The 11,566-nt window shown below is 40.6% G+C and overlaps 1 long non-coding RNA gene across 1 annotated transcript; it reads right to left on the bottom strand.

Annotated features, from left to right (window-relative positions):
- Positions 1–1,180: 1,180 nt before the first annotated feature.
- On the bottom strand, positions 1,181–5,476 carry LOC136477325 (uncharacterized). Its single transcript, XR_010763983.1, has 4 exons — positions 5,028–5,476; positions 1,976–4,224; positions 1,811–1,871; positions 1,181–1,430 (listed from the first exon to the last, which is right to left on the bottom strand). It is a non-coding gene; the product is annotated as an uncharacterized lncRNA (long non-coding RNA).
- Positions 5,477–11,566: the final 6,090 nt, after the last annotated feature.

Genomic DNA, 11,566 nt, shown 5'->3' with positions numbered 1-11,566 from the left:
GGATGGTTGTAGATGTCTTCGTTTATCACAAATACTACAAATCACATAGTAGCATTGTGGTACTAACCTTGTAGCTTGAACAATAATGCTCAACTGTTTGGTGGTAAAGCTGGGAACTATTACCACCATTTATAGATGCAAGATGAACTTCCAATGGTCAAGCTTAAGACCATAAATTAAGCACTGCCGGGAGATACCCCAGATTATCTTAAAATATATATATATATATATATATATATATATATATTAAAATATACATTTATATATATATATATAAAAACTTTTCTCCTTTAGTAAAAGCAAGATCATGTTGTCAAGATAGTATGCACCTTTGCGTATTCTTGGTTGCTAACCTTTTCGGAAAGAGATCAAGAAGTAGAGGGGACATACAATCACTACAAGGTTTTACCCCTGATGCAACGGCCTAAAAGCGTTGCAATATACCAAAAATGGTTGCGAAAGACAAAATTGCAACGAAAAAATTTCGTTGGTAGGCGTTGTCATAGTAACCGTGGGGAAAGGTTTGCCCAATGTCTCTCTTTGGTGTTGCAATATAATTTCCCCTATTGCAACACCAGAAATACATATTGCCATGAACCCAAAGTGTGGCAATAGGTGCACTAGCAACGATATTTGGTGTTGCAATAGACCTTATTGCCACGCATCAATAGCATTGCAATAGATGGACCCTCTATTGCCATGCTATCTCGGTGGTTGCTATAGGTGGAACCATCTATTGCCACGATAAATATTTGGTTGCTAGAGGTAGCCTCTCTATTGCAATGATCAATACTGGTTGCTATAGGTGGAACCGTCTATTGCCATGATAAATATTTGGTTGCTAGAGGTAGCCTCTTTATTGCAACACTAAACATTGTGGTTGCTATAGGTGCATCCGTCTATTGCCACGGTAAATGTTTGGTTGCTAGAGGTTGCCTCTCTATTGCAACGATCAATACTAGTTGCTATTGTTGGACCCTCTATTGCCACGCTAACTATTGTGTTGCTACAGTTTGGAGACTCTATTGCAATGCCCACTATTCCGTTGGTATGATATTTTTTGCAACACCATTTGTTTGTTGATATATCATATATTGCAACGCCAAATTATTTTATCGATAGTCCATATTGCAACGCTTTGTTCGCTTCAAACAATAATTGCATGCTGAACAATATATGATGAAAGAAGCATTTAGACATCCATTAATCCAAAATATGCTTTGTTCGTACAACTTATTAATGAAACCACATCCAATGTCAAACTTAGTTGATAACACACACACAACAACTGAAACACATAAGGTATCTGACGCACAGTAGCTACTTTGAATAGTTCAAAATGTAATAAGCTATGTGTAGCACTGTAGCAAAGGTTGGCTTGACATTGACCGTCCATCAGTTGTGTGGTCCACTCAAACTCTATCTTGCTCCTGGAAAGAATCATTAACATTGGTATATGCATCAGATAAATTGAAATTGTACTATTTTGGCAACATGGACTCAACAAAGTAAGCAATTTGGAATCTTAAACTAAAGACTAATAGGTTTGCAAATTTGCAGAATCATTGAAAAGTAAAATTCCTCATCAAAAGCTATATGATAAAAAATGCTCTACAACATTGATCTTCATTTAAGAACATCCACAATGAGAACATCTACCATATGATTTTTATTTGATTTTATCAAGCCTAGAAGACAATCAGGTATATACAAAAAAACATTCACACTGACAACATATACGAAAACCATATACAATTTCAAAGCTGATATAGAAACATTCAGAGGTAGTAGAGTGGCAAAAAAAATTCACCTGTGCATTACCGACTTGTTGATAAATACTACACTAATCCATATCTTCAGTTCATAGGCAGCTGCAAGTTTAATATGCAGCTCATGATGGCACTTGATTTCAGCAAACAACTTAAAAAATCGAGTTCCAATGAAAATTCTGTAATTAACAAGATGTTAAATTTACCTTTACTTTCGTCTGGACTACTCCTTTCTATAGGTTCTTTAAAATCCTAGAGGCTCATAGTATTGGTTGCATCTCCTACAAAGGTCCCACTAAAACACTTGACAAGTTAAATTAGACTATAACATTATAACAAGCTGGCATGATCATGATTGGTTAGCAGAAGTAGAAGCTTATAAAGGTTTTCAAGTTTTCAGTTCATGGGCAGCATAATGTTAACTAAGCCGAGCAAGCAGGAAAACTTGTGTGTACTGCAGAACATATGCAATCCAAGGCCAAAGAAAGGTAACGACAACAGAGTCATTACATTACTTTGGCCTTTTGATTTGATTGCTTAATCAAGGAGACAGTGATCAGTTATTCGCTTTGTCTTAAAACAAACTTTTCACTAACCTGTCATTTGTATATGAAATTAAACAAAGTGATCACATGAGAACTGTAAAACAGACAAAGTTCCGCTAGGCGCTCGCCTAGGCGCGCCTAGGCGCGATTAAGCGCTAATCGACGGCCCTCCGCGTAGACTAGGGTGTAGTCGCAGTCCTAGGCGGGAGCAGCGACTAGGCGGCGCAAATCGGCGCCTCGGCGGCGATTCCGCGGCGCGCAAGCGCGCAAGGCGGCGCGTAGGCGGACGACCCGCTCACGGGCGAAATTTTTGGCCGCCGCGGAAGCGCGCGCGCGCTTATGGCGTCTGGCGCGGGAAAGGATGCGCGCGGGAAGGAGAAGAGGGAAAAGGTCCGCTCCCGCTCGATTCTTGCCTTCCAGGTCGCAGATAGCCGCTCGGCCACTCCCGCTCGTCCTCTCCTCCTGCGACGGCGCGCCGGAGGGAAGCTCCACCCGCCGGCCCCGCCGGTCGCCCTGCTCCCCGCGACCCCGCCTGGAGGCTTGTCCCGGCCGGCCTCCTCTGCCCCGCCTGGAGCAGAGCAGCGCCGGAGAGAGGGGAGTAGAGGAGCGCATCCGGTGAGAGGGGAGGGGTGGAGCCGCGGAGAGGGAGACGAGGCGGAACGAGTGGTGGAGAGTAGAGAACGAGAGGAGCAGCGGTGGAGGGTTTGGGATAAGCCATGCCTGGAGGGGGACGGGCACATGGGCCGCCTGGTGGGCTAGGCCAGCCCACTTCTTACTCCTCCTTTCTTTTTCTTTTTTCTTTTTCTTTTTCTTTATTATTATTTATATACTACTCTGAGTTTGCCGGAGCTAGGAACATGCAAGAGTAAGCCAGCTAAGAATCAGATATGTCTACTAGCCCTCTTTTTATACTTACTGTGACTCATATATAGTAGTTATATACATATATATAGTTATATACATAATATATATATATAATTTATGGCTATATTGTCAAAACGCCTAGGAAAACGCCTAGGAGCGCCTAGGACCGATTACTCCCGACTAGGCGCTAGGCAATGGGTCAGCGCCTAGATTCCGCCTAGCGCCTAGCTGAACTTTGAAAACAGACACCATTAGTTGGTAGCAGCAGTTCAGACTAGAGGTGCCTCTTTTGATCCTAGTAAAGAACAGAAAGATGAGGCATTAAGCATATGAATAAAAAGAAATAATCAGAGCAGTAATCATTCGACAGTGTAAAAGTTGAGAGAGATTCCCAACCCTTCCAATTTCAGACAAGGCCCTAGCAAATCAATGAGGAACAAAGGAGATATATCAGATAAGCTCTGGACAGCTAGAAGGGAAACTGAGATTATGATTAATGCCTACATAAACCAAAAAACAAATTTATTTACCAATGAAAATAAGATAAAAAAGAACAACTCTACTACATAATAGCTTCAGCAAAACATCTTGCACGTAAGGACATCCTAAGATAAAATTCATAAAACTCATGGGGTTGCTTCATTTAAACTGCTACTACTGCATCAATTCATACTTGCTTGACTTGGGTAGAGGCAATAAAAGGAGACTTGAAAGGATGGAATATACCCAAAGACTTAGCCATAGATAGGAGTGCTTGGAAGACAGCTATTCACGTGCCTGAACCTTGATTGCTTCTGTTGGGTTTCAACTCTAGCCTACCCCAACTTGTTTGGGACTTAAAGGCTTTGTTGTTGTTGTTGTTGTTGTTTTAAATTTTATAAGGGATCACAGGATCTCAATTGAAACACATAGATAGCACATTCTAAAATGACATAAAGGGTACATGAGCAGAAATCATTAGACAGGTGAAATCATACTTGCTTTCAAATTGAAGCTCACTTCCATTCAGCATGCCTCTTACGTCACAACTACCGAACCTCAGTTATCTGTCAAGTCACAATACAAGCAAAGGTAAACTATAAACTTTCAGTACCTCATTCATTCCGCATTTCAGTCAAGTAAATAAGCCTTAAAGCAACCAAGCCTTGAGCCAGGAGAGAGAGATTATTTGCTTAGAGTTATGATGTAGGGAGATATCAGATAGGCTGTTGATGCTACCATCTAAAACAGAGACCGATTCTATTGCAAAAACTAAGCAATATACTAAGACGAGAACTCTAAAAAAATCAACTTCATCAAATTCACTAACAAAGAAATTGCAGATCATGGCTAGACAGGACTTGGGACACAATTTGTGCCATGGCAAGTGGTAACACTTGGCATTAGATTAATAAGCAAGTCTAAGCATGTCTAGGTTTGGAAAATCCAAGTAGAGAGAAGCACATACAAGCAATTATCACAAGGAACTGCATGTCCATTAGTACAATCCTAAGCCCAAAGTACACTTCACTATATTCTACACCGATCTATGAATGGGAATACTGTTGTTCTTTGGAAACACATACTATAGAATTTTAACAAGACATGATAGTTATGATGTATCCAAATGCAAATGTCTATTAAAATAAAAAAGGTACAAATTGATTATATTTTCACTAACAATGCAGCCGTCATGGCTGTACATATCATTGGGGAATGTTCATAAATCTGCAAGTTGCACATGCTCATTTTATCGAATGCCTTCCAGACAGACAAAACACAACCTACTAGGTCCTAATGAACAGCATGGAACCCCAACCAAAAGTCATGGGGAAGAGTCGAAGAGATATGGGATCTGGGGCATTCTCACTGGCAGAGGAAGCCACGGATTGACGACCAGATCGACTACCGAACGGGATGAAGCGGTGATTGGCACTCAACGTGGATGCCCCTGCCTGATGTTGAGCCAACATTGGTGTGTGGCGAACCTGGCACATGGTGGCTCCGTGAAGCTCTTCGTGGTGGCGGCTTCGTCACGCGGGCTCGAGATGCGGCTGGTCTAAGGTAGAAATAGAAGGCCGCCATGGCGTGGATCTGGTCGAGGGAGAGCAAAGGTGGCGGGCACCAGGTGGTGAAGTCTTGATCTGTCGGTCAGGGTAGGGAGAGGATCAGAGGAAGGGGTGAGGCCATGAGGGCGCCCATCATTCGAAGAGGTTGGGATTTGGGGTGGCGGCCGGAGAGGAAGGGGATGAGGGGCTCCCGTCCACCCAAGAGGCAGAAGTGGGGGCGTGGGTGGTGGACTGGAAAGGAGCGATTTTGATGGAGGGCAGAGAGGGAGTCAAATTTGGGGCGTGCGGTGCCGAGCTGTGGACGGTGGGAAGTACCGGTGATTTGGCGATTCGAATCCTATGGTGTAGTGGCGTTGGCAGCAGCTAGGGTTTATCAGTTACAGTTAGTCAACGGTATTTTTCTCTCACAACAAACCAATATCTGTTGAACTTATCAGCCCAGAAACCAACCAGCGAACAGGCTCGAAGACGGAAGTTTGATTTTTGGCTAAAATTTTTAACAATCGAAGGCTGCAGTCGTGTAGTATTATATATTCAGTTAAATCCTAGTTTGATATAGGTGTTAATTTAACTTTTTGCATGCCTTCTGAGAATTATTTGTTTGCCTCTCAAGATTCTAGAATGATTGGTGGGTTAGCATACAGTAATTAGGTATGCGGGAACTAATGTACTTTATTGTTTCAAACTAATATTATTTGAAAATAATGTTATGGAATTATTTCTTTATTTTTTCAAAAATAGGAAATGTGTCCATACGTTGCTACATGTAGGATATAGTTGCTGTATATAACTAGGGCTACCTCAAGGTGAGAGAGAGCTAGCTTGGTGAGTGCTATTATGATAGAAGTACGTCATCGTCAATCGGCCCGTTTGCTGGTTGGTTTCTCGGCTGATAAGCCCGGCTGGTGCTGGTTTGTTGTGAGAGAAAAACACTGTTGGCTGACTGATAAGCCCTGGCTGAAACCAACAAGTGAACAGGCTGAATATGGTCCCTTCTTTGAGGAGCGACGAGCGAGGACCCTGACGGTGATAAAATATATAAATATATGCATTTTCAATAATATTTGTATATGATCTTCAAATGCATGTTAGAATAAATATTGTATTTGTTTTAAAAATAAACATATTTTTGCAAACCCTATCTATCATTGTATTTACGGTACCCAAAACCTAATCTGCCATATACTGCACCAGTAGGCCTGCTACTGGGTTGGGTTCAAATGGGTTTTCAAGTGGGTGCACTTTAGATGGGTGAGAATGGATTAATTTACTTAGTGATTGGGTTGGGTTGGGTTTAATAGAAAATTGGGTTGGATGGGTTGGGATTGGATTATTTTTTTTGTGGGTTTGAATGGGTTGAACACATGTGTTGATGTTGAATTTTTAATATATCATAGTATACATATATTAACAAACTAGCTTAATGGCATTTTGAATCTTATTTAACAAATTTCAGTCCATTTTGACAAAAATTTATGGTGTGAACGTGAGCTTTTATTTTTGGGGTTTGACTTCTGATGCGGGGCCGAGCGGACTCAGGCAGCGCGGGGCTGAATAGGGGTGGCGGCGCGGGATCGAGCAGAGGCCAAGCTACGGTGGTGGTGGGCCAAGCGTGAGCGATGTTCCGTCTCCAAGCAGGCTTTCCCGAGTGCAGCGGTGTGGGTCGAGCAAGCCGTGTGAGCGCAGGCGCGGGGTGTGGGGCTGAGCGCAGGTGTGGGGCGAGCGCAGGTGGCGTGGGGGCAGCAACGTAGTTGCTAGGTACTGCCTGAGAGAGGAATAAGGAGGAGGGCATAGAGATTGACATGTGGGGCCATGTGGCAGGGATCTCAACCCACATTCCATATGTCTCCAACAAAAACAAGAAACCGGGATGAACCCGACCCACACAACCAAACAAGAAACGGGTTCACTCCATTCGAGAAAATAAGGGATGGATCCAACCCAACCCAGCAAGTCCCACAACCAAACACATGCGGAAATATGGGGTGGGTGGTTGGGTTGAATAAGGGAGTTAATTTGTTATGGTATGGGTTTGATTGAGTATGGGGTTTTAACCCATTAGCATGTCTAGCACCAGAATTCTAATCAGATCGAATTGGCTTTTGTAATCCGAACTCGATCTACAATATCATCGGCTTCACTATAGAACATAAGCCATCGATGGATAGAAATTGATTTTCTCTAAAATTTAAATAGTTTGAAAAGGATAAGTGACTTTGATGCTTCAAAAAAATAACCTTAGTGAATTATTATTAACTTTTTATTAAAAATAAAATCTGATTAAAATTCGTGTTCCCTTATCATTCTTGCTAAATCCCCTAGTCACCGAGAATTGGGGATACACAACTTGGTGTTTTGGAATTATAGATAGAGAGGTTGTTTGACCATAGTCAAAACTCGGTATCATGCTAGATATGATGACTATTTTGGAGTTGTTATATCACTTTGGCTACAGAAGCTCTTATATCACTTTGACTAGTTTGGTATGTTTGTTCATGATAGAATTATTTAGATATGTTTATAATACATATTTTCACTGAAAATGATAATTAAATTAATTTTGTAGCCAAATAAATATATTATATTAATTTCCATGCTAAAAATATAAATATGTTTGATTTTTAATAAGAACGTGGTTTGGTCCCTTTCCAAGTTTCAAAATTCTCTGAGAAGAGTTGGTATATTATTAAAAATACAAAATACCACTAAGTGACTTAAAATAGAAATAAAATTTTAATCTTTATATGTATGCTTGGTCACATACATAGCCACAAATATATTTTAAAATAAACTAGTTCATATATATATATACTAGAATTTCTGCTTCTCTTTTCTAGCGCGAGATTAAATTTTGTAACCCATGGCTGCCCCAATCAACTTATCTTCTCCTTTATAAAATTTGGCTCCCTCTCCCTCTCATTTACTCTTGTGTGTTGGCGGCAACTGCTTGGAGATGGAGGAAAATTTTCATGAGAACTGGTGATGGCCCCTCGGTAGATCTTGGCTCGGGCGCTCGCCCGGCGTGCGACAGTGGGCGGCAGCGCTATCCTTGTGTCCTTGCCCGGCGCTCCTCATTCCGCACTCGGTCGGGATCCCCAGTTGCCACTCGGCTAGATCTGGCGGCATGAAAGGGCAACAGCCGGTTGGTTGCTGGAGGAGCGTCGAGCCACCGACCAGCAATACGGTGGCGCCCAGCAGAAAATCGGAAAACTAGGTGGAGGTAGAATATGTGCATGTATGTGATCCGTTCCTCTACCCAGCATCATTACATCCTTGCGCCTCTACCATCAATTAGCTGGATCTAGTTGAAGGTGCTCCTAACCTCCTGGGTCCCTAATTTTTGCCAGGTTCCCTCGGCTTATTTTTTTCTTCTAATTTTGGTCATATTTGCATATCAGTGAGTGGATGCGTCGTAATTTTGGCCGCCTCGCACAAAGGACACAGCAGCTATGGGAGCATTGCAGAAAGTAGCTAACTAGATGTGGTTGTCTGATGCCTGCACGTATCGATCCAGAAACAGGGGGAATGGTGAGCATGTACATAGATAATCTATTTATCGTGTATATCATTGACTCTTGCATTGTTAGGTGGATATTGTGGTATAATATTACTGCAGAATCGAACCAAGTTCAGATAATCCATTTTATCGTGTATGTATGCTTTTTAGTTTATGCATTTTCCCTGTTTAATTGGTGCTTAGAATTCATAAACACAAGCCCATTATATGATTCCATTCAATATGGTTTGAAGATGATGCATTAACTTTTAATCTTATGCAACTTTTATGTTAGGTCTGTTAGAGAGCTGTAATTATGTATATGTTGATAAGTTCTGTCACTGCTCATACATGCCTTCACGTATTCTCTATTTGTAATGTTAATTTGGTTTCTAGGATAACTAAGTTTGTGCATGTTAACATGACTTTCTGCTGTTGATATGATAATGTTAAATGCCACAATGTTCCCTTCTGCCCACCAACTGCACAATTTTTTTAAGGAGTCCAACTGCATAATTTTTGTATGGATATCAATCGGCTTTGTATTGTTGTGTTTGAATGACACATTTATGTCCTGCTATCTGATAGAATTTTATGTTCTTTTTGTTGGTCTCTTAAATTCGGAAGATGACAAACCACCAAGGCTGTGGAGAATATTAACCTTACCTAGCAGTTATGTATTCTCTAGTATTCCTTTCTTGTTTTTTTGCTAGGTACCTGGTTTTCTTTTCTACTGTAATTTATTTCAATGTTAACTTGTTACAGTAATTTTCACAAAAAAGGAGCAGCATATTTTATTGTCTCTCTCCTTGGTGGGGCGAGGTCATAGCTATGTGATTTAATATATTATTTCCCTTACCATTACTTCCAGCCACCTGAAAGAGATGTCATTTGCTCTGTTACATCTTTGAGAAGTCTAATTTTTTATCAGGTATTCCTTTTTTTGCCTCCATGGTTTTAGTACAAGTGAAAATTAGACCTTTACTTGTAGAATGGTAGTTATTCATTAAGAAGAGGACCATGGACACTATTATGGATCTACTACTTGCTTGAACTATCTCCTATCGACAATAATTTAACTGCTCACAACCTACTCTATCAATTCTACAACTTATGATTTTTCTAGAAAATTCTGTAACTTGTAGGATTCACAAATCAGCCAGCCACATAGATGTTCAGATATCTTGACACTTTAGAAGATCAGGAGTGATATATATGAATGCCACACTTACAAAATTGTGGTGTTGTTTCTATGCAGGATGAGTGATGAAATGAACAAAGATTGCCAAGATCCTTTAAAAAGAGTTCTATCTGAAGATTTGGAAACATGGGTTTCTAGTACTACTTTAGACATGGTTGGAGCTTTTCTATTTTCAAGACGGTGTAGAATGGAAAGTGACCATATTTGGACCCTTGCAACGTTGATATAGGCTTTTAGCAACACATATATGGGTTGCAAAAGGGAGTTTCATCTTGTAGTGGTAATGTAGGATAATACCTTTGACTTGGCTTTTAGCAACACTTTAGAGGATAGCCCAAGGTGTGTTTGGCAGATACGACAATGGAAGCCGAAGTAGTAGAGGAAGCTCGTCTCCTAGTTGGGACTTTTGTGCCACAATTTGAAGCTAGTTTTTTGGACCTCACCTAGTAGTTTAAAAGATGAGTTTAGATTGGAACACCTGATATGGTTTTTTGTTAGAAGTATTTTGTGATGCCAACAAAAAAAAAATTATCTGATGTACTAGGAGATATGCAATCATGAGCACGCAACACAGTTCTGATATTTTGTGACTATACTACTATGGATTGCATTGATGAATTATATGGCATGTACATGGCATTGATGACTTTCACCGAAGCTTCCTGATGATGGGTGTTGGCCTCTCTAGATGATGGTTGCCAGCCTAGCCTCCCAAGATGACACCTGGGGCACCGAGCGAAGGCTGATGGCTGCGTGCTCACCCTCCAGATGACAATGAGCGACGGCGTTTCACATGATCGTCTAGGGTGTGGCATTTCGGTAGAAAGCCTAGAAGATGATTTCTTTGTTTGAATACTTATCCTTTGTACAACAGTGATGTTTTTTCTAGATTTTTTTTAAAACAATCTCATTGTCCGGGATAATGAATAGTTGCAGTTGGTCTTTAAACTGTTATACTCATGTTTGTTTTCTATCATAAGCACAAATATCAGCAAGCTAGATAATTTTTTTGTTTTCTAAAATTGTCATGGAAGATGCGAATGGTTATCGTCCTTGTTGACATATGAAGTGAATTAGCCATCTTCATCATATAAACAAGTAATAAAGACGACTTAATGTCGAACACACCTCAGTAGCCTAGTGGTAGATGAGTGTTTGCTTGTACTTTAGTTCCTAGGATCAAATCCTGTGTGGAACATTTTGTTGTCAATAGAATACATTATTCAGAAATGCGTGGAGCATTTTGTCTATAGCAACCATTTTTTGTATATTGCAACACTTTTAGGCCGTTGCATCAGGGGTAGTCTAATGCATGGAGCATTTTGTATATTGCAACTAATTTTGTATATTGCAACACTTTTAGGCCGTTGCATCAGCGGTAGCCTATAGCAACACAAAAAAACCATGGCAATATTAACATGATATTGCGACCATTTAGGATCGTAGTTGCAATAAGTACTTAACAATTGCAACACCACAAAAAATTATTATAACCCTAGAAAACCATGGCAATAGGAACATGCTATTGCATCCATTTGGAAATCTTGTTGCAATAACCACCCTAGCAATTGCAACACCATGAAACGTTATTACAACCCATAATAACCATGGCAATAGTTACAAGCAAAAGCAACCAAATCTAA

This window comes from Miscanthus floridulus, chromosome 8 (genome assembly GCF_019320115.1).
Source record: "Miscanthus floridulus cultivar M001 chromosome 8, ASM1932011v1, whole genome shotgun sequence".
Lineage (NCBI taxonomy): Eukaryota > Viridiplantae > Streptophyta > Magnoliopsida > Poales > Poaceae > Miscanthus > Miscanthus floridulus.
Note: the sequence above shows the minus strand (reverse complement) of the source record. Positions and strands in the feature narration are given on the sequence as shown.